Source organism: Cygnus olor, chromosome 4 (assembly GCF_009769625.2).
Source record: "Cygnus olor isolate bCygOlo1 chromosome 4, bCygOlo1.pri.v2, whole genome shotgun sequence".
Classification (NCBI taxonomy): domain Eukaryota; kingdom Metazoa; phylum Chordata; class Aves; order Anseriformes; family Anatidae; genus Cygnus; species Cygnus olor.
Window position 1 is genome coordinate 55,500,099 of NC_049172.1, and position 23,523 is coordinate 55,523,621.

At 35.8% G+C, this 23,523-nt stretch overlaps 1 non-coding gene across 1 annotated transcript; it reads left to right on the forward strand.

The window, feature by feature from the left end:
- Positions 1-9,541: 9,541 nt before the first annotated feature.
- LOC121070277 lies at positions 9,542-9,648 on the forward strand. The gene has a single exon (XR_005819983.1). It is a non-coding gene; the product is annotated as a U6 spliceosomal RNA (small nuclear RNA).
- The last annotated feature ends 13,875 nt before the right edge of the window (positions 9,649-23,523 follow it).

The following is a 23,523-nucleotide window of genomic DNA, read 5'->3' on the forward strand; positions in this document are numbered from 1 at the left end:
TTTCCTCCACAGAAATAGCTGTCACTGCATCTCAGTACTTTAGTTCATTCTTCTTCTCCCTCTTTTTTTTTTTTTTTTTTTGGAAAAAAAGGCCAAGACTCTAGATGTGCACTCGCTGAGTGTTATGGGAAACACAGCTACAAACACCCCTTAAATTTGACCAAACCACCATACACTGTGTCTTATAAGCATTACTAGGCATGATCATAGTTACATTGTTACATAGTTTCCCTGTCTTCTCCCATACCCTGATCAGTTAGGGACAGTATCAGCCTCCACAGTGCAAGTATCCAGTTATGCCCACATGAACAGAATGATCAGAAATGTGCTTTTAAAGAAAATCTCCCAATTATCTTCATAGACTGTTCTTTAGTTAGTCACATACAGTGATCACAGAACCCAGGATCTGGATTCTTTTTAGATTAAACTTAACTAAAAGGTGCGTTCCTCTTCAAAAAATTCAAAGGAACCTGCATTAAAAAGACATAGTCTGCACATCAGATCCTGAGAAACTATGTGGTCTGCTTGTATTATGCTGTATTACTCAATAATGTTGATGTAGATGAACTGAGTAATATATAGGTCTTTTTCCTAAATATGTCTGAAAGAAATATAGTTGATGGAAGTAACACTTAAGAGCTCAATTCTTCAGGTATGACATAAATGGGCATATAAAATAGATTCTTATAAAATTGTCCCTAGCAAGTGTTAGGCAGAATCTTCAAATTCTGATACTTGTATACCTAACAATTAAATACAGTTGTCATTTCATGTCATTATTTTTATGTTAAGAGGGAGGAGTATATTAATTATTGTCCTTAGTATGATGTGGCTTGTCACAAACTTTAAAAGTTGTATAGACTTTTAAAACAACCAAAAAGGCTATATTCATAGTTATATACACACATAGAAGGAGAACAAAAAAACAAACCTAAAGTCCTCTTAAACTAACTCTTGATCTCATCTAATCTCTTGAACAGACATATCTAGTTCAGTCTAGTACTTTAATACTTTATTACCCACTTTCATAAATCAGGTCTATAAAAGATGCTCATGAGAAATTCAAAAGATTGAAATACATTTTTTTAAAATTATTATGTTTGTTTTTATTTTTACATACATAGTATGTTTTAAATAGTTTTTTTGTTTGTTTGTTTGTTTTTTCTTACTCCTCATCTGGACACAGGTTTGTAGTGCAATTCTTCAGGCATCCAAGTGATGTAAATCTGTATTTTTTGCTTGACCTCTCTGAAGGAAAGGTATCTTAGTATAGCAGTTTCAACCAATTGAGTTTCCTTGTGTCTAACTTTGAAAGTGATGCCACCTGATCAGAAAAAGTAATATAGCTATAAAAGTAATTTATTTATAGTATTTACCCAAGACTTTTTGCAAAGATTCTTAAAAATTCATTATTTCAAAATATTCAACATCAAATAACACTGAATTCTATCCTGATTATATTATGCAGTTCTCAGAGTAGAAAGGCTTCCACTGTATAATAGAAATCTCCTGTCAACCTCCTGTGTAATTGATAAGATTTTTAAGAGTTGATATGAGTCTCTTTAAGGCTTTTTTTTTTTCCTCTAGCACTTTCTCTGAAATGCAACTATGAAAAGTTTTCTCTTTCAACTACATGAAACCTTCATGTATGAAATAGCACAATATATGCGTCTTAGTAAAAGCTGTAGTGGTTATGATTCACACCTGTACATCTACAAATTAAATCTGTAAGTTTGTCTGTTTTAAGTTTATCACCATTAATTGATCCCAGAGTTCTTTATTTAACAATTTTCTCCTGTGAATGTGAATGGGACAGTTTCATTCTTCCTTTCAGTCTATCAGAATGATGCCTAGGACAAAGCATTGTGCAGGACACATCTCTACATCTGGAGGTGTACTTATTTATTCAATACTATTGCATATGAATGGCTGTGTAAAGGAGAGTTGCAAAGGGTATATGGACTTCTTTGATTGTTGACTAATATACTTTTTGGGGAATACAACTAGATTTACCCTTAACTGTAGTTTAATAGAAAAGATAATAATAAAAAAAGCATGTGAAATTTTATCTGAGAAAATGCAAGCTGTATCATGACTCTGTTAATGACTCTGTTACTGATAAAGTTACTGATTAAAAACTACTAGAAGTGTTCATAAAAACAATGAGATACACCCTTGACAGAGGTCTTGCCTTGGCAGAAAAGTGCCTCTCTTTGGAATTGCTTCCTCAGTGTAGGAGGATTGATTAAAAGGATAGAAAAGAAAAATCTTATAGTGATTGAAATACTAATCAGGTCTTTCAAATCTATGAAAGACACACAACACAATAAAGTTTCGTCATGGCACCTATCATTTCACATACCAAACTGTTCACAAATCTTTTTATAAACTGATCATCATTAATTTTTTTATTATTTTTTTTAAGGACTATAATAATTCATTTCAGACTGTTCTAAAATGTAGAAAGATCTCCACATGTATATTTAATGAAGAAATAAAACCCTCTTCAGAACAAAGCTGATATTTAATTTCTTTTTATGAATACGGGCAATTATAGTTAATTTCACTTCCACTTTCCGTCCTCTGTCTCTCTCTGACAGTATACGAAACTGAAATGCCAGGAATAAATGGCTATTGCATGAAAGTTTATGTGCTTGGAAAGTGGAAAAAAATGAGCAAAGCCATATCCTAGTGTTTCCAATTCAGATGCTGGAATTGCAACTTCATTGCACATATTTTTCCTATTACTTGGGAACACAGGTAATATTTTATTTTATTTTATTTTATTTTATTTTATTTTATTTTATTTTAATTTTGTTTAAAATCTTGGACCAAAAACTTACTGTGTTCTTAAAAGTAGAAGTGTTTGCAAACAGTGTAAAACCCTTTCTTTCTGTAGACACTTTTCAAATTATATACAAATATATGCAAACTTTGACTTAAAATTTTGGGGATTTATTTGTAGGTTTCCAAACTCCATATCATCTGTTTGAAAAGAAAGTGAAATGACAATTTGAGATTTATTTCTATATAACTGGAAATATACATGTTATTTCCATTGTGAATTAAATTTCCTTTAAAATTACATATATATATATATATATAGCAATTGTAATGCTGCTGCCATATTTGTGCTATAGTTGAAACACTATTGAAAATACCAATGGTTATAAAGGCATAGACTCTACCTTGAAGAATTTGATATGTTTGCTTCTAAACATGCTAATCTTGCACAAGAATTATGTTAAGGTTCCTGAACTATGTTTTTGTTGTTGTTGTTGTTGTTGTTGTTTTGTTGTTGTTTTTTTTTCATAAAAACTTTTTTTGTTTGTTTCATTTTTAAGATATGCTTTGTTTGTTGGTTTTGTTTTATAAAATGAATGATCTATTTATCTATTTATTTATTTTTATTTATTTTGTCCTTTACTTACTGTCATGCTCTTGTTCTGATATGATTTTCAGAATATTGAAAATAACTGAAAAGTAAAACTTCTATCGGTAGGTTTTATGCTGTTCAGAGCCCCTAACAGGTCATTTGAGATACTGTTATGCAGCAGCAAGTTGTCAGATAGGATAGAGAATAATTTGTTTCAATGCTTGTTCTTATGTTATGGTGTCTCCTTTCTGTAGATTGCTGAAAATATTTTTATATAAACTTGGAGCATGATGCATTAATTAAATCTGAGGTGGGAATTAACCCTAATATGTAAATTTTTACTCTGAAAAAGTTGTTTGGGGAACAAGTGTAAATTTTATAAATGTTCGATGATTTATAAATGACATAAATCCATGCATGGAAGTCTCAAAAAAAAAAAAAAAAAAAAAGACAAAACTATTAGCAAAAGCAACTATTATATATGAAGTTTGAAGAACACACTAAAGATTATTGTGTTCAGTTGATATCATATTCCTCATTTCTGGTAACAAAAATATCCTCAGTGTATTAATTATAATTTTAATTCTTTTATAAAACAAAAGGCTAATAAACAAGTATGAGTTATGTTCAGATGACTTGTCTATCACTGTACAACAGAATACTAATTTATGGGGATCCACTTACTACTTTCCTATTTGTTATTCTTTGATAGCCTCTTTCCCTGTACCATTGTATACATTTTTACAAAGGTTATGTGCATCTGGAGTCATTAATAATTGGAAAATTAATTGCCAAATCCTTTTACAGAAATACTAGAAACAGTTATAAATTAAGCATCAATCATTAAAGTAATTATCTAGGAAAACAGAGTAACAAAGCAGAAGAGGAAAATTGGATGACAATAAAAATCCTTGTTAGGAAATAATTGATAAAGTGAAAAAATGCAGGAAACCGGGGAACTTGGGATTAACTGAAGAAAGCAAAGATAGTATGGTATTTAGAACTTTCTAGTAATTAAGCACTCAAGGATGCTTAATGTCTTTCACCAGCTGTTCACATACACTATGCATTTTACTGTGTATTGTTATCTTTGCATGCAAGAGACGGACACTTTTCCATCTCTTTACACATGGATGCTGGTGCCTCTGGTGCCCTAGGGGAGAAAGGAGAAAGACTGAACCCAGCAGAAAAATCCATCTGTAAATGTATATTCTTGTGATCCATTAGTAATAAAACTGTTCCACTCAATAGTTTTAACCAATGAAATCAATGTCTTGAATTATTTTTTCTTTAATCATGACATATCTCATGTAGATGCCAAAGGGTATTCTGTTTGCTGAATATAGGCCAAGTTTCAAAGCTAGATTTTGTTTCGTCAGTGTTTATTAAGGATTCAGTTTGTTAAGGAACAAAAAATATTTCAATATAATTATTAGCAAGTGTTCTAACCATAGGAAATGCATTTTGTGATTTTATAGCAGTCAACAAAAAAAGCAATCTAATCATCATATGATTTTTAACATGTATACTTCAGTGTATGTAATGCATGTAATATTGCAATTAACACTGACATTTTTCACCAGAAAAATGTTTTTACTTATTGTTCAGACCTAAATGTTCCATTTTATAAAGAAATGGCTTAGCTTTCCAAAGAGTATGCCAATTTCTTTAAGAAGTGTCTTTGTAACTCATTGGCTATGTTGTTGACAATTCCAAAACTTTTCTTGAATTAAAATGTCAAAACATGCAGCCTTGAGCAGTGTCCTCCAGCACTTTTAAGAGATGAGTAACAAAAGTACTTTGTTTCACCCATCACTCTACATTTGATTTATATACAACATACAACATTAAAAATGTATACATAAATAAATACATAATCAAGTCATATTTCAGGAAAAGCCTTGCTGAGTTAAAAAGTTATGTCATTCCTCTTTCTACTTTCATGAACATCATTAAATTCATCCTATTGTTTTGTCCCAGGTGCTGCATCATTTGTAACAGTAGGTTCTTAAACCCTTCAGGCAGTTTTCCTGTGCAACTTCTCATGCAGGAATTTCTGAAGCACTCAGCATGGCCCTAAACCTGTTCCTCTTAAAGTTAATAATGAAAGCTTCATTGACCCTCAAAAGAAGGAGTGTTAGGTCAAATAATTCTTAATTATTCCATTGAACATGAACTTAGAACTGGCCTGGCACAATTTTTGGTGCAGGCAAATCACCAACAATGATGAAAAATATATAGTGACTTTAAATTTCCAGTTCATTCTTCTGTGTACATAAAAGGATGAGATTTTCTCATACACCTTGCTTTTCCTTCTAGTGGTCCATCAGTTTGTTGAGTAAAGTTTTGTACCACCTGAAACTGTTTGTTACAGCTTATAAATAGACAACCCCAGTATATATAGTGCCATATATAAAGGACAAAGATAAGCAATTAGTGGCACATACTGTTTATCTCCAGTGCTGCCATCTCTGTCATAACTTTCCATCCAGCCCTTCCCCCGCCTCTTCTATTTCACTGCTTCAGAAGACACCTTTGGGGAGCAGAGATGACTATTTTTCACTTTGAATAATAATCATAAATAAATACAAACTGAGGGGTGGTTTAACTGAATAGAGCAGTTATACCAGCCTAGGTAGATAAGACATGTTCCAACAATGATGAGTATTATAAACGTGCTGCTTTTTAATCAGCTGAGGGAATAGATCAAAAATATTTACAATACTAATGACTTCTTGCAGTGCTAATCCTCACAGTATCACTGCCTGAATCTTTTTCATGCATTCTAATAAAACATATTATTTGTGCTTTGACCAAGTTTGTTAACATCTATAAAATTTCTCTTAATTTATGTTTCATTTTGACTGTTTCTGTCATAAGAGAAATCATGCATCATATTTTGAAATATTATTTTAAAATTAATTAAGTAGTATTTGGACATGAGCGAAAAAGGTTATGAAACTGAAGATTATATGAAAGAGAAATGGACATTATAGAGACATATAATCAAAGACATGGAAATGTCAGCATCTAAGTTGCTTGGCCAGTTTTAATTATGTCCTCTTTAAATTAGCACTATAATACAGTTTTTAATCACATGATCTACAAGATTTCTTTCTTTATGAACAGAGCCAAATTTATACCAGGATTTCAAAAGAAGAAGTTAAAGAATATATGATGAATAAAGCTGTGGGCTGAGCTCATAGATGTAAATAGCCTGAGAACTGGATGCTGTACTAGCACTTACGACAAAGTTCTTGTATGATACAAATCTTGTATGACAAATCATGTATGACAAAGATTTCACAGGTTGCTAGTAAATTTGTGTCTTCCTTACCCTAAACACTGAACTTGAAAACCCACATGCAATGATTTGTAGAATTGTTGAGTACTTGCAATTTCCTCTGCAGGTAGACAATAGCTTACTTCACAGAAGTCTTATAAAGATAAATCAAGTAATGTTGGCAAAACACTAAGGTACTGGAAGAATACCATAGAAAAGCCAAAATGAGGAGAATAGTTCTCAAAACAAGATTTTGATGGTGTGCAATCAGTAAAGCCCAAGTTCACTCACTGAAGAAACAAGAATAGTAATAGAAACTCCCAGAGTGTATTCAGAGCATAAGCCAGATGTCCTAAAGAGATATAATCACAGAAATAAAAATTGAATCATAACATGTATATCGAGGGACACTTTAGAAGAGTTGAATGAGATGAAAATATACATAGTTAATTGTTATCAGAGATAGTCTTTGTTTTTCCTTACTGTTAGTAAAATCCTTATTTATTTCTTAGTAGTGCAAGTACATCAAGTGATTTACAGAATCACTTGAACAAATAAAATGTGCTCAATTATATCCTAGATTATAAGTGGTATTCAGCAGTAACTTGACTTCTTATATGCTGGTTAAGAATGTCATATTCTAAATTTAGTCACTGCAACAGATATCACAGAAGTGTTAAGAAGTGGCCTGGTATTGCAGTATTGAAATTAGTTCATTTTTGAAATAAATGAGATTTTTTAAATAACATAAATAAACCTCCAGAGTTTAGATCATAGAATGGCTTGGGCTGGAAGGGGACCTTAAAAATCATCTGGTTCCAACCATCCTGCCATGGGCAGGGATGCCACCCACTAGATCAGGGTGCCTGTCAAACCTTGTCTTGAACATCTGCAAGGATGGGGCATCCATAACATCTCTAGGCAACTTGTTCCAGTGCCTCACCAACCTCTCAGTGAAGAATTTCCTCCTAACTTCAAATCCAAATCTCCACTCTTTTGGTTTAAAACCATTTCCACTTGTCCTGTCACTGTCTGCCCAAGCAAAAAGTTGTTCTCCATCTTTTTTATAAGCCCTCTTTAAGTACTGAAAAGCTGCAATGGGGTCTTCCTGGAGCTTTCTCTTCTTCAGGCTGAACATCCCCAGCTCTCTCAGCCTGTCTTCATAGGAGAGGTGCTTCAGCCCTCCTCTGGACCCACTCTAACAGATCAACATCATTCTTGTGCTGGGGTCCCCAGGGCTGGATGCAGTACTCCAGGTGGGACCTCACAAGGGCAGAGCAGAGAGGGACAATCACCTCCCTTGACCTGTTGGCCACTCCTCTGGTGATGCAGCCCAGGATGTATTTGGCCTTCTGGGCGGCATGCACAAAATGCTGGCACATGTGAAGCTTTTTTTGTCCACCAGAACCCCCAAGTCCTTCTCTGCAGGGCTGCACTCAATAGGTTCTTCACCCAGTCTGTTCTCGTCTGGAATTGCCCCAACCCAGGTGCAACATCTCATTCAGTTCACATAGGCCCACCTCTCAAGCTTGTCCAGGTCCCTTTGGATGGCATCTCTTCCTTCTGTTGTATCCACTGTACCACTCAGCTTGGTGTCATCTGCAAACTTGCTGAGGGTGCACTGGATCCCATTGTAAATGTCATTGATAAACATTAAGTTTAACAATGGACCCCTGAGGGACATGCTTCATTGATTTTACCCAGCTGGGCAGCTGAACTCCACCACAACTGCTCTCTCACTCCCTCTCCTCAAACAAAAAGGGGGAGAAAGATGGAAAGGGGTCAAGAGTTGAGATAAGGACAGGGAGGTCACTCACCAGTTACTGTATCAGGCTAAACAGACTCAGCATAGGGAGATGCTGAGTCCTGTGTCCATCGATTCCCGTGTGCCAATTGAGCAACACACCTGCACATGCTGACTGGTACCTATCAGGCAGACTTCAGAGGGAAAAAGGCTAGTCGGAATGAGATAACCTGTTAACCTCATTAAGAATGAAACCTGCAAGAATTGTGGAAGGATTTTAGTCACCTATACTACTTTAAGATAAAAATATGAGGAACTTGTAACATTTGTACTTTTCCATGTTTAAGTATCATCTGAAAAGATGCTTTTAAGGTCTTGCACTTGTGCGGTTAAGTCATATTTAACAGTATTCTTTTCAAATTTATACTTCTCAAATTGTATCATAATATTCTCTACCATGCAAATACTATGAAGTTGAATTATACAATGTGGTTTTCACAATAACGTAATAGGTGTTCTAAGTCCAAAGAGAAACATTGATTTATTAGCTGTTGAAATAATAGAAATATTAATGATCCTGCAGTCTGCTGCCAGAGGCACTTATCTATCAAAACACAAAAGATCAAGTCCAATTATATGAAGTAGTGGTTGCCTGGTAGTCTGCTGTAAATCAATTTTGGAACACTCAAGATGTAGCTGAAAATTAATCTATTTATCGTGTAACAACAGAAATATGGTTCTCATTAACTCAAATCAGCTGAAAGCAAGTTAGTCTTAGTTTTATTCTATGTTTCTGAACTTCTGCATAGATTTTTGAAGTGGTCTTAAACAGATTTGTATGTTTGTTTGTTTGTTTCTCAGCCAATATTTTCTGTGAAAACCTATGAAACTAATAATTAAAAAAATACTCTGAATTTTAAAAGATGAAATTAAATCAGCAAATATCAGGTTGAAATGACTGATAATTACTGATCAATCTTCCCTACCTCCCACATTGGCAGAATTTGAAAATTAGTATAAAGAAGGTTAAAGACTTCAATTCTGTTTCTTTAAGAGCAATTTACAAAATTAGCTGTACGACATTTGATGTTTCTCATTATAGTGACAGATCTAGTAGAGCTACTGTTGTGGTTTATATGTGCTCGCTTCGGCAGCACGTATACTAAAATTGGAACGATACAGAGAAGATTAGCATGGCCCCTGTGCAAGGACGACACGCAAATTCATTAAGCGTTCCATAGGGGTGGATATATGTCCGTTGTCTAGGTCCTCATAAATCACCTCCCATATGGCTAATTCCCTCAGGTACTGGATTCCCTTCTCCATAGTGGTCCACTTGCCTGGTAGACATACAAGTTCTTCCTTGAAGGGATACCTTTCCTTCACAGCTGACAGGAGACGCCTCCAGAGGCTGTAAGGTCATGCTCCATCTCCAATTGCTTTATCAATGCCTGCGTCTCTAGCAAGGGATCCCAGCTGCCTGGCTTGCCTACCCTCTAATTCCACACAATTGGCTCCAGTGTCCCAGCACCGGAGCAGCCAGGTGACAAGCTGCTCACCTATGCAGCGAACAAAATCTTTTCACACATCTCGTAGCTCACGCTGGTACAGGTTTCAGGTAATTACTGCTGATTTTTCAACATCTTCATCTTCCTGCTCCACTGATGGCCCAGCCTCATCTTCTCTATACCTAGACCTAGCAGAAGACTCTCTGCATTCTAAATGACCTGAATCTCTATACCATTTTTTCACCTTGTCTACAGGGGCAACTTGCACTGCTACAGCTCATTTCTCTGACCCAGCCACAGGGTTGGAATATCCTCTGCAGGGGCAACTTGCACTGCTACAGCTCGTTTCTCTGACCCAGCCACAGGGCCTGCCACAGGGGTTGGAATACACGCTGGGCCCGTCACAGAGGTTGGAGCGGCTGCAGGAGCTGGAGCGGCTGCGGGAGCTGGAGCGGCTGCGGGAGCTGGAACGGCTGCAGGGGCTGGAGCGGCTGCAGGGGCTGGAGCGGCTCTGGGAGCTGGAGCGGCTGCGGGAGCTGGAGCGGCTACAGGGGCTGGAGCAGCTGCGGGAGATGGAGCAGCTGCAGGGTCCATTGTAGGGGTTGGAGTGGCCATTGGGCCTGTCACAGGACTTGGAGTGGCCGCAGGGTCTGTCACTAGGTTGACAGTAGCATCAATTGCAGCTTGACAGGCATAGGCCAGACCCCAGCATGCTACAGTGATTTGTGTCTCTTTGGAACTGCCGGAGTCATGACACCCTTTTTTCAAGCATTCTACCAGTTTTTTAGGATTTTGCAGTTGTTCAGGCGTGAATTTCCAAAACACTGGAGGTGCCCACTGCCCTAGAAACCTGGCCATATCCTCCCACACTCCCTGCCACTCACAACTATCCCGCCTCAGGACAGATCTCCGGATGAGATTCCTAAGTAGTTGTTCAACCTTAAACAAAACCTGAAGCGCATTCAGGAGACATAACAATAACACCATGCTAGTCTGAACATCCCAAGGATATTCAACATCTTGGAGAACTATTGTAACTAGCTCAGAGGATAAAAGGGTGGTAAAGGAGAAAGGGAGAGTGAACAAGTAGGAAAAAATATCTTCCCTTGTCCCCTCCACAGATTGGCTCCCTGACGAAAAAAGGCAATAGATGTAATTGTTAATAGTTTCTGAGATATGGTTTCCAAAGTATGGAGTTGACGACAGTGCTGAATACAAATACCAGGTTAGGGTCATGACCAGAAATTTTGTCATATCATAAGCCATTGTTACACCACACAGTACCATAACGATCTTAAACCAGGGCCCGGAAAGGATAAACAGCACGACATGGAGCACATACAGTAAGTAACGTGCTATAAAACTCAATTTGGAAAACAGGCACAGCAGACTTGAGATTAAAGCAATCACCATTGTGACTAGCAACTATTAAGCAGGTCTAATACTTATACCAATTTTAGTTTAACACACTCTGGTCAGATCTGTCATTATCTCAACCCTTCAAGCCCCAAGTTGGTCGCCAAAAGGACTGCTGCGGTTTAACCCGGGAGGCAGCTAAACACCACACAGCCGTTCACTCACCCTCCCCCCTCCCTCTCTGGGATGGGGGAGAGAAACGGGAAAGTGAAGCCTGTGAGTTGAGATAAAGACAGTTTATTAAGACAGGAAAATAATAATCATAATCATAATCATAATCATAATAATGATAGTATTACTACTAATAATGTGTAAACAAGTGATGCACGATGCAATTGCTCACCACCCGCTGACCGATGCCCAGCCTATCCCCGAGCAGCCGGCCCCCTCATCCCGGCTAGCCCCCCCATATTAATTGTTCAGCATGACGTCAGATGGTATGGAATACCCACTTTGGCCAGTTTGGGTCAGCTGTCCTGGGTCTGTCCCCTCCCAACTCCTGCTGCACCCCCCAGCCTGCCCACTTGCAGGACAGTGTGAGAAGCTGAAAAGTCCTTGGCTTAGTGTAAGTCCTTGGCTTACACTGTTCACAAAGTATTAAGGTGATAAGAGAGAAATGGGAATTGTCTTCTGAGTTCACAGTAGGTTTTGTTTTCCAGATGTGTGCTATGGCAATAGGTATTGGGAAAATCAGTCTTACTTTTAAGAGAATAAATACTTTTCATAGTTATTTCACATGTAGCACTTAAACAAACAAACAAACAAAAACACAACAAAGACCTTGTTGTGAAGAACCTACAAACTAATGGTGAGAGGTTGTTCACATATCCGTAAGTTAGATATCACACATCCAATGAGATCAATATGACTGAAAGGTATCAACAACTGCCCTCTCTCCTTGTCCAGGCAGCCTGGGGCTGGGGCTCAGAAGCTGCAGGGACCCACCCAGCGGGGCAGCCAAGCAGCTGTCCCACGCCACAGCCAAATGGCAGCTGGGGAGTGGCCAGGACAGCCCCAGCCTGGGCAACTGGGCATGTCCATGGGGCTGAGGCTGGGCTGAGGCCAGGCCAAGACCAGGCCTCAGACGAGGATGCTTACATGAAGCTGACCTGGAAAGGCCCATGGGGCTTGCAGGGCTGTGGTGACCTAGAGCCTAGCCCTGCTGTGGCATTGCTGGGGAGGGGCTGATGGCCCCAGGGGCTGAAATGGGGTCCTGGAGTGTGGGCAGGGTAGGGGGCAGTCTTAAGGATACCAGAACATGCCTATGGGTGTCCTCAGAGCCCTACTAAAAACAACCTTAAAGAAGGTAGAGGAACATAATGAAACAGCAATTCCTCAGTAGAGAATATTTCATTTTTTATATTTTCATTTTTGATTCTTAACATTTTTTTTTCTAATGTGAAAATACAACTCTTTTTCCATGCCTTTAGACCAATAAGATGTTTAATTCTTTTTCTCAGACTTTGTATTTATTTTGGTTTATTTATAACAGGCTGAGGTACTTATGGAGGAGAGCTGAACCTCCAAAGCAAAGACCAAGAAGGTGTCACATCAAAGACAGATCACATTTGTTCTGACAGGCATTATATTTATTTTTACATTTATTTTCCCAAATGTCTTCTGGTTTTCCGATTTGTGTAGGATGATAATATGTTACATGATCAAAAGTCTTAGGTCTCACAGGTAGAAAAGAGTGATCAGATTATTCCAACTTGTGACAAGAATGCATTTTGTTGTATGACCAAATGAAGGCAAGTGTCATTGTTTGAAAAGGTTGCAGATATGCTTCCCTACCACATGTTGAGATTTGAATTTGAGGCTGAGGGAGCAGAAACTCAGGTCTAACATATTATCACAAGAGCTTATGTGGCCAAAACTGCTATGTTAAAACATAATCATCCCATAGATCAGAGAGAGATTTTTTTTTTCTCCCAAAATTATGTTTATGATGCCATAATAGATAGTGATTTATTATAGTTCAATAAGTCATGAACTATAAAATATTTTGCCACAATTAATGGGACTACAGAAATATACTTAAGATGAGCATTTTGTGTCATGCTGCAATTGAGTCTAAAGTCATATGATTTTTTAAAATTATTGTTATTATTATTTATGTTTTACATATGAAGTATAAAAGACCCAAGAATGAATTTTTTTATTGGACATACTGTTTGTAATGCCATGAAGCCTAGTAAAATGTGACTGTCAAACGTCTTATATTGAATACCATTATACACAGAGACAAGCTGCATGGTGAAATAACTTCTAGTTGTGGATGTTCCTACTTTAAATTAAATTCTTTGGGTTACTTATATTGCAGTCTGCCTTTAATTTTATTTGGGTATAGATTCCACATTCAGCTATTGAAAAGAACATTCTGTTCATCTCTATATGATTAAGATTTCCCCAGAATATCATATTTCTAAAGTTCCAGCAAAAAGTGAGAAATTGAAAGTGTATGAAGTTATTTTTTATTTAATAAACAGTAAATGCGTAGTGTTTTGTATTATTTTCATAGTAATTCAGCTCTGTATATAGAATTTTTCATCACTGAAAAACAACAAAAAAAAGTTATGGATAATAAATGGAATTTTTGACTATAAACAGAAGACCTTTCATTTTGAAAGAATACATAAATAAAACCCAGTCTTACCTATCTCAGAGAGACATCCATGTCTCCAAATACCATCCAAGGTATTTGTTCCATATTTCTGTTTCTTAATTAACAAGCAATAGTGTGTCACTTGATACACAGTCAAGTGACAAAAAACGAGTAGAAAACTTTCTTCCTTCATGGGCTTTGAATCAAAGCCTATATTCATATGTTTTCAACTTTTTTATTCTTTTTCCATTTTCCTTTTCACTAGGTGACTGATTGAGAGTACCTCATACATTTCTAGATATTCTGTGGAGTAGAACAACTTATTGTTATAAACCAACATTTGTTGTTATAAAAACTACTTATCATACATGTTTATAATGTCTACACAATCCACAAAGTTATTTGTAATGTATTTTAAAATCTATTTTCAGAAAGACTCATTAGCTTCATGAGTTTTTCTCCATTTATGAGATTCAAATGGAAAGACTGTGCTTTATTTCTGATCTTATCTGTAGAATTAAATCACATAAAAATGTCAATAATAGGATCCTAGGAAAGAAACCCTTTTATATACATATATACAGGGATGGAAATGCATTACGAGGTAAGCCTTTGCAACACTTCAGCTATTTTTTGAGTGTCAGCAGTTACATATATTTCATCTGACAGTGTAAATATGAAACCTGAGATTTAAAACTGAATTATACATGCCTTTACTCTACAGTTTCTATTTGTCTGTTTGTTTTCTGGGTTTATATACAATAATTGAAGGATTGCTGGAAAAATGAGCTGAGATAACGTAATTTCTAATTCCTTGTATGTTTAGCAATATAACAGTGAAAGGACCTAGAGGTTAGGTTTTATTAAATTTACTCAGGTTTAAAGGAATTCAATTTCTTTTTTTTTTTTTTTTTTTTTTTTTTTTTTTTTTAGCCTGAGAAGGGCATATATCTCTTATTACAATTTATTTCTAAGCACTCATTTCTAGCATTCTAGCATTCATTACAATGCTTTATCTTGATTCTGAATTCGTGGTTTGTTTGTTAGCCTTCTTTTATCCTTTAGTTGATGAAAACTGAAGGATGTAGTATATTGAAACATCACTGCTACACACTTCTTCTGAATGCATCTGTACAGAATGGAGAAAAGAATGCTGATCATGCAAGAAAATTCCCTTATAAAATGTTTTCAAAGCTTATACCCAAATGTAATATAAGCACTTTAACATCTCTAATGTTTAAATAGACAGTTGAGGTGAATGAGAATGGAGGTCAAACTTAAACAACTAACATATGGTAACAAGAATAATAACCTAGAAAATACCAAGACAAAAATATCTTTGGCCAAATAACTTGAAGTATTTTTCCAGCACTTGTTTTATTCCTTTATTTCTCTATAGTTTGATTTTTAAAATGTTATTATTATTTATTTATATTATTTTTCTGTAGCTCCAAAATGAAATGCTTAGCCAGTTTCAGGCTATGGTTTCCATTTGTGTGGTTAGTGCAGAAAATACTTGTTTAATGCTACCTGAGCAGGAAAGAAAAAGAAGCAGGAAGAACATGCTGTAGCATGTATGAACATTTCCTTGTAAGCTAAAGGTTTGAAAGAAGTCTGTCTTTCTAAATGACAATTTGTTCTTTGCTCAGCTGTTAGGGAAGTACAACATATGCCATTCATTACACAAGGAAGACTGCATTGCTTTAACTGGTCACACTGAATTTAATGTTCACTGAGGACATCATGCAGTTCTGCAGGACTGAGTCACAAAAACTATAGTTGGCCTAGCTTTTTTTGAGCAAGCTAGATAAAAGAAAGAAAAAAAATCTTTCTTCAGATACATGCTGGATTCCAGAATTTCCTAAAAGGGAACTCAGAAAAAAAAAAACAAAACAGCTCTCTCAGAAAGGGACTTGGAATTGAAAGAACTACAGTCATACTTATGTATTAACGAAAAGAAGAGAACGTTCAGTTTCTTATCACTGGAGTTTTCTAGTTCAGTTCCATTCCTTATGGTAACAACTGCCATGAATAGAAAAATGTTCTGGGAAAGTACTGAACTCACTGGGATCCTTCCTTTCAAGCTGCACTTACAGTAGTGTCTGGCGACAGACACTGGTACAGCACCATGAACAATTTTTATTTAGAAGCACTAGCACGCTTCAGAGAAATTCAATTTAGATGGAAGTCTTCTGGCCAGGTTTAATTCATGTGTGTCTGACAAGCTATGTCTGCACATTTTTGTGGTACTTCAAGTGTTTTTGTAAATACTTCAGGGACTTTTAGAAAGGGAAAGTAGGTAGTAATGCAGTGGAGGAATAATCTTAAATGATTGTTTGTCTGACAGTATAAATGTTCATAACATGATCAAAAGCATTCTTTCTGGCATGCTTTTGCATGTTCTCTTTTTACTTTTGCATGTGATAGAAAGGCACAAAATACAGTCCAATAAATGCTCTATAATTAAGTACAAACGCTTGTTTCCAGTAAGTCAGACGTTACTGAACAATTTAATATTAAATAATATTTTAATTAAATGTTAAGCTCTGGAATGCAAACGCATAAATAAAAGAAGTCCTCTGACACTTTGAGGTGAATAATCCAGGACCTTGGGATACTGTTGCATTAATCATAGAATCATAAAGTGGCCTGGGTTGGAAGGGACCTCAAAGATCATCTAGTCCCAAACCACCTGCCGTAGGCAGGGATGCCACCTGATCAGGTAGCTCTGGGACTCATCTAGCCTGGTCTTGAAATAACAGCCCTAACTCTCCATCAGTGTAAAAAGGCCAAAATGATATTCAAAATTAAGCTGTGACTGTAATAACAGAACTATTGCAAAATGCAGTGATGATGTATGAGTTTCCTTTACCTTTTTTTTTTTTTTTTTTCAGTTGTTAAAAGGTTTCCATGGGTCAAAACAGAGACTTTCTCTCCGGTCTAATTCATATGTTGTGAAAGTGAAGTGCTAGTTCTCTGCTATGCAGTTTGCTTAGTTTCAATGTATCCAAATACAAAACCAACATTGAGTAATATTTTATTCATTAATTTGTTTACATTAAAAGAAGTCAGACAGCCAAGCACCCAAATCAAGAAACGGAAAGGAAATCTGGAAATTAATAATTATAATAATATTTTGATCTCCTAAGTTTTTCTTTCCTTTATCTAATCCAAAGTTATCTAATCCTTTTGCTAGCTCCATATCTCCTGAAGCAATACATTTTATCACAGCACATTTTGTCTCAGTCCTGCTGCCAATCTTTAGTTCCTACTTAGTCACCTGTGACCACATATTGATCAGGAAATGTATATTCCACCATTATAATTGCTTCACATATATAGCTTGCAGTTTTGTAAAAGTACTGGTACATGAATATAAGTCCTCATATAACCCGCATCCTTGATAAGTTATTTGGTTTTGATTATAAATAGGTTACTGGGGAGACTACAGATGTCATTCTGCATCTTCTCCAGCAGCAAGTCTGATTCTTTCTTTGCTTCTCCAGTGTTTTCTTAATGAAAAACAGAAATTTGAAGGCTGAAGAGCCTCTTCTGAATCATGGATGTGGTATGGTCTTAATGAAACTATAGCTATATGGACACATAGAAATCACAACTAAGTTTGGAATTCACCCCTATAGAAAGATAAGACATAGAAAGACATTTTCCTGTTAGTACTGAGGCTGACAGCCTTTCCAGTAATCAGGGGTTCTTTTTTTGTTCGTTGTTTGTTTGTTTGAGTCAGGAGATGGTAGGATGTCAGTTATGAACTGACATCTAGAGCTGACCACAAGAGGACATGTTTCAAAATAAGACATTATGAAAATTAATAGTAATGTCAACCTTGTGAAATTTTTAGCAAATGCTAAAATACATTGTGAAATGTTTAGTTCAAAATATAAGCTGGTTCTATTGGAGGAGCGAGGTGATGAAAGTTTAGAAAAACAGCCTGTGGTATGAGATGTCTTTTATATGTATATACTGATTCTCTAAAACGAAACAAAACAAAATGACAAAAAAACAAAAACAAAAATAAAAAACCTACCAACCAACCAATAACAAACCAACAAACTGAGCAATACCTCAGTCTATATAAAATGCAATAGCAACAAGAAAAGTTTGCCTGACAAAATTTGGCTTCAACTACCTTTATAGTTAATTAATGCATCTTTAAAAGCACACTAGCTGTGCTTTTGCAAAATTCCTCGGAAAGAAAGAAAGTATGGCTATTTATGCCACTTTCCTCCAGGAAGATGTCTTCCAAAAAAAATTTCTTCACTGAAGATGACTGAGGCATAAAGAACTGGAAAGGTATAAAACATTCCCATTATTCCTAACAATAATTATATTATGCAAGAAACAAGGGGCACACTCCTGGTGCTGCAAGTAAATATAAAAAGAGAAAAAGCTACATTCAGTTTTAAGATACCACAATGTATGTCAATGTGGTTGACATAATACTGCGTTACCATAATGCAGTATTAGTACCCAGTTTAGGATACTTCATCAATTCTATATTGTAAAAGGATAATATTATGGATGATAATTCTTTGATTCCCCTGTTAAGCCAGAGCAATGGCACAATTTCATTTGATTTTCCTCTGCTCTAAATCTGTATCTAAGATGACTGCATGACTGTACTGCAGTAATGCTTTTTTTTTTTTTTTTTTTTTTTTAGTTGTATGTAAAATAGCACCATTTTTCTAATTTTATGAACTCTCCATCTGGCAGACCTCACATGGGTGAAATCCCTATCAATATAAAAAGTGAATAAGGATAGCAGAACTTAATCTGTAATAAACAGCTTCTAGATGCTCTTTCTTAATCTCACATGTGCATGTGTGTGTGATTGTATGTGTGTATGAATAATGTCTAGTGGTTAAGGTATGTTTATGCTTATTATGAGCAATAAAATGGAACATTTAATTCTAATTTTCAAATAGCGCTACAATCAAAAGAAAAGATAGTGAAGGTATCAGAGACTTTTATGGAAGAATGCCATTCTTATTATCATGGACTCTGGGAAAGCTACCTACAAAAATAATTGAGTAAACTAAGCAGTGTCATGATGCAGCTAAGAAAGTACAGTAAAATAAATCTAGATAAGAGATCCTGGCTTAAGGTACAGCTTATTTGGAAAATACACATATAACATGACTTAATTTCTAAATTTGTTTTAGCAGAAATACTCTGAATGGTAAATTATCATCCATATCAATGCATTACCAAAAACTAGTCACAAATAAACTTGTCATTGCTTTTGGTTCTCATTCATTTTAGAAAAGAAGTTTATTAAGATTAGAAACATGAATTAGGTAAAACATCTGGCCGTAATACTGGGTACTCCAGTTTTGTATGTTGTAATCAAGGTGTGGGTTCTTTTCACTCATCTTAAGTAACAAATTCCTACCTAGGATTATTGGTCTCAGGGACTATGGGATGTAAAAATTATACAAAGTTCAAAATGATACTTTTATCAGAGCAATACTTAAGCTTCTATTTTTTTTTCTCTCTATGTGAGCAACCTGAAGGATATCACTGTGAGTGGCATATCTAATTTTTTGTTGAGGTTCTATTAAGTAAGGAAATGACACCGTGTTTCACTCTTTAGAATTGTGGCAGTCTTTCTCCAATATTTACAGTTGCAGAGATCCATTATGCCTCCACTGTGGTTTAACTTTTCAAAAAGACAATTTTATCCAATGCTTTCTCCTAAAATTGTAGTAAGGAATATGCTTAAGGTCTATTTATAATTTTTAGAATTTATATGTGTACTTTAACTCCACAGTACAATATCAAGCATATTTTTGGTGCAAAGTTTCTGAAATGAACTGATTGATGTATTCTTCCTGGAGGAAGGCTAGAGTACTGCAATATGAGGTTGGTACACTATGCTGACATATTCAAATATGATGAAGCTTATTTCATTAATCTGCCCTGAATGGCCTTTGCAACAGATGGAGACCAGGTCACGGGCTAAATGAACTGAATGGATATTTGAATGGATGTTTAAATGGGGATGTTCTGCAGACTAAGGGAATATTATCTATGCATATGTCAAAGGACAGGGAAAATAGGGCAGTGGCTGTTGTAAATGTGTTGAATACTGTAAGACCTAAGAATGATGTAAATGGTATGGAGTAAGGGGTGGAAAATGTGCTAGGTTTGGCTGGGGTAGGGTTAGTTTTCATTACAGAAGCCCATATCACCTGTGTTTTGTGACAAAACCAGTGTTGGTAACACCTTGATGTTTTAGCTACTGCAGAATAGCGCTTGCACAGCATCAAGACCTTCTCTGTTTCTCACTCTGCCCCATCAGAAAATAGGCTGAATGTGAGTAAATGTGGAAACACAGCCATGAGAGCTGACTTGAGCTGACCAAAGAGATATTCCATGCAATATATTGCCATGCTCAGCAATAAAACAGAGGGGCAGATTTTTCCAAAGTAGCTGGTACTTGAGTACTAGCTGAGCATCGTTCTGCTGGTGGTGAGTGACTGCTTTAGCACCACTTGTTTTTTTTTATTTATTTTTTATTTGTTTAGTTGTGTGTTTTTCTTTTTCTTTTACTTACTAGACTGTCTCAATTCATAACTCTTTTTCTCACTTTTGGCCTTCTAATTCTCTCTCTCTGCCATCCTGATGGGAAAGAGTGAGTTATCAGCTGTGTGGGGGCTTACCTGCCGTCCAGGGCCAACCCACCTATATAGAAAAGGAAAATATAAGAAAGTAGTATAAATTGTTAAATGTCTTTTGTTTCTATTTTCTGGTGCTATTTCTTTTGTTTCTGTGCTTATGCTTACTGTGCTTTTCTGTGTCCTAAGGTTGTTGGCTGGGTGTGGTGGAGAATAGGTGTTTTAATGAGTTGTCAGCATCTGAGTCCTCTTCTGGGAGGAATACCACGCTCTTGTTGCTGGTTTCTTCTTTCTTCCTCTGTGATCCACTTGAAATAATGCCTATACATTTGCTAATATGCTTTTATGCCGTTAGTCTTTCCCCATTGATCTGCAACTCTACATTACTTCACATTTACTATATACAATTGTCAAGATCCCCATTTGTTTAACCATGGGTGAGTTTATAACCCTGGGATCTTTTGTGCCCAGACCTGTGTTCCATCCTGTACTCCCTGCCTGTACTCTTCTACACTGCATCCTATGTCTCCACTTCTGAAGGCCTCTGCTATTGTATGAGACCTGTATTTTCCTACATTATATTGTCATATTAGAGTTGTAAATATCTCATTCTGCATAGAATAATTTCTTGTTACTTTTGTCTATATAAAACTTGTGTTGTACCACACACAGACAAACAAACACACACACACAGAGTAGAAGAATTTACCTGGTGCCTTTGAGAAATTGCTATTAGAGCTAAGCCAAGTTAAAACAAAGTTACAAGAAGGTTGAGAAAACATCAGACAGAGCAAGCCTAACACCTCCAAACTCTATGCAAAACTTAACAATCAGTACTAGTCAGTACTGTACCATATATATGCATCTTTACTACAGGACAAAGAAAGAAGATAAGAGACTAATTTAGATGGTTTTGCTGAGAAGCAGACGGTAGAAACTTTTGGCTTGAGTGAAAATCCATGAGTCTGGATCTGACTCTGCATAAGCATTTGTAAACAAGCTAATAAATAAACTTATGAAAGTGTTGAAAAGTGGGTTTGGGAATTTTGATATTCTTTAACACCTGTTAGATTATTCTTTAATATCTGTTAAATGCCTGTTTAAAGTAATACTTTTAATTAAAAAAATAAAATTTAGAAAAATCAGAATGGAAGAGTTAATAGTGGTATTGTATTTCCATGTAATATGCATGAAAATAACATCTCTGGAGCAAATGCAGTAACGGGGCAAGAAAGGCAGTAACTTCGGCTTTTGTGACAGAATATGAGGGGAAAAAACAATCTAAAAGAGCATCTTTCCCATTCAGACAAAAATAGTCTTCACCAAGTAGGAGTAAAAACTGCATTTCACTGATATACTATAAAAATATTTTTTTGTAACCATATGGATGAAAAACTGCATAATCTGTAATTACTATTATTGTTTTGTTTACAACAACATTAATCTTTCTGAAAATAAAATTATACAGTTAAGGTGACAGGGAAAGCAACAATATTTACGAGTGATAAAAGAATGTGAAGTGACATGTTTCAAGGATTGTGTCAAAATGCAGAGTGGCAACTGTCTTCTGTTTCTTATGACTAAATTCAAGAATTTATGAGTGATTTCTGAATGTAGGACTGCATTCACAGCATATATTCACAAATTTTGAAGGAAAAATCTCTATTAGTTTCAACTGAATGTATAGTAATTTTTACAGCATGTAACTGGAGTTTATTCAGGTTGGGATGGAAATAAGTCTTTTGCATTTGCCTGCAGATAAATACATACGTAGCTAACAAAACCTCCAGCAAGTTATAGCCAACAGACTGTACAGCCTGTAAAGGATAGTATTACTATAGTCAATTGCTCTGGCAAAATTAGTCCAATTTGACAAAAATGGGAAAAACAGTAAGTCTCATGAAGAAGTAGAAATTAATGTGGATGGATTTTCAAGAAAGAATTTTGTGGCCAAAAGTTAGCAAGTTTGTATCTGAGGACATCAATATGTAGTAAGCTATTTTAGAGACTAATTTCAGAGCAATTTTAAAAATTGAAGTACATTATATAACCAACTATATATAAATTTATGTTCCTAATTTAAGCACACAGATTTCAAAATCTTGTCTTTGATGATTAGGTATAGAAATCATATGTAAAGGATTGTCATGAGAGACAATCTGACTGTTCAATTTTAACAAAAATATTTTTTTTCCTTGCTTTTTTACTTTAAGAGAAAATGGACTTTATAAAATTTCAAATAAAAAGAATTGGGAATAACACTGTAAATATAATACAGAGGCTCTTGTGAAAGCAATTCAGCATTTTGCTTGGCATTTCAAATATAATGAATGCGTTTGGTAGCTAGAAAGAAGGAGACTGAAGATAGAGTGAAAGATAAAGAGAAAACATTTGAAAAGTTAAACACAAAATGAACAGAAGGATGAGAGGAAAAAGCTGTTCAAGGAACAGTGGCAATACAATGATCAAGAAGCTAATTCACTGAGGAAGGGTTAAAAAAATATTGCCTCTATTTATTCTTTTGGATGAAAGAAGAATTCTTCATTTAGACCTTTGTTAGAAAACTGACTGCTGGTTAACAGCTTGGAAGGAAAAACAAAACCTAGCCAAACACATAAAGTTCTCTACAGGCTAATAAATCAATGTTGCTGGCAAATGACCACAGCTGCTCATATGCCACAGATATACATACGTTGCTTTCTACATTTGCATTGTCTTGTCTTGTTGGATATAAGACAAGAGTTAGTGGAACTGACATAGGTTTACAGAAGGAAAAGACTGAAACATGAGTACCAAATCACAGAATCATAGAATGGCTCGGGTTGGAAGGGACCTTAAAGATCTTCCAACTCCAACCCCCCTGCCATAGGCAGGGATGCCACAAATGTTCCTAGGAATCAAGGGTCATGGAAAACTCTCAGGGAATTCAACATCATATTCTGTTCTCAGGCCAAAG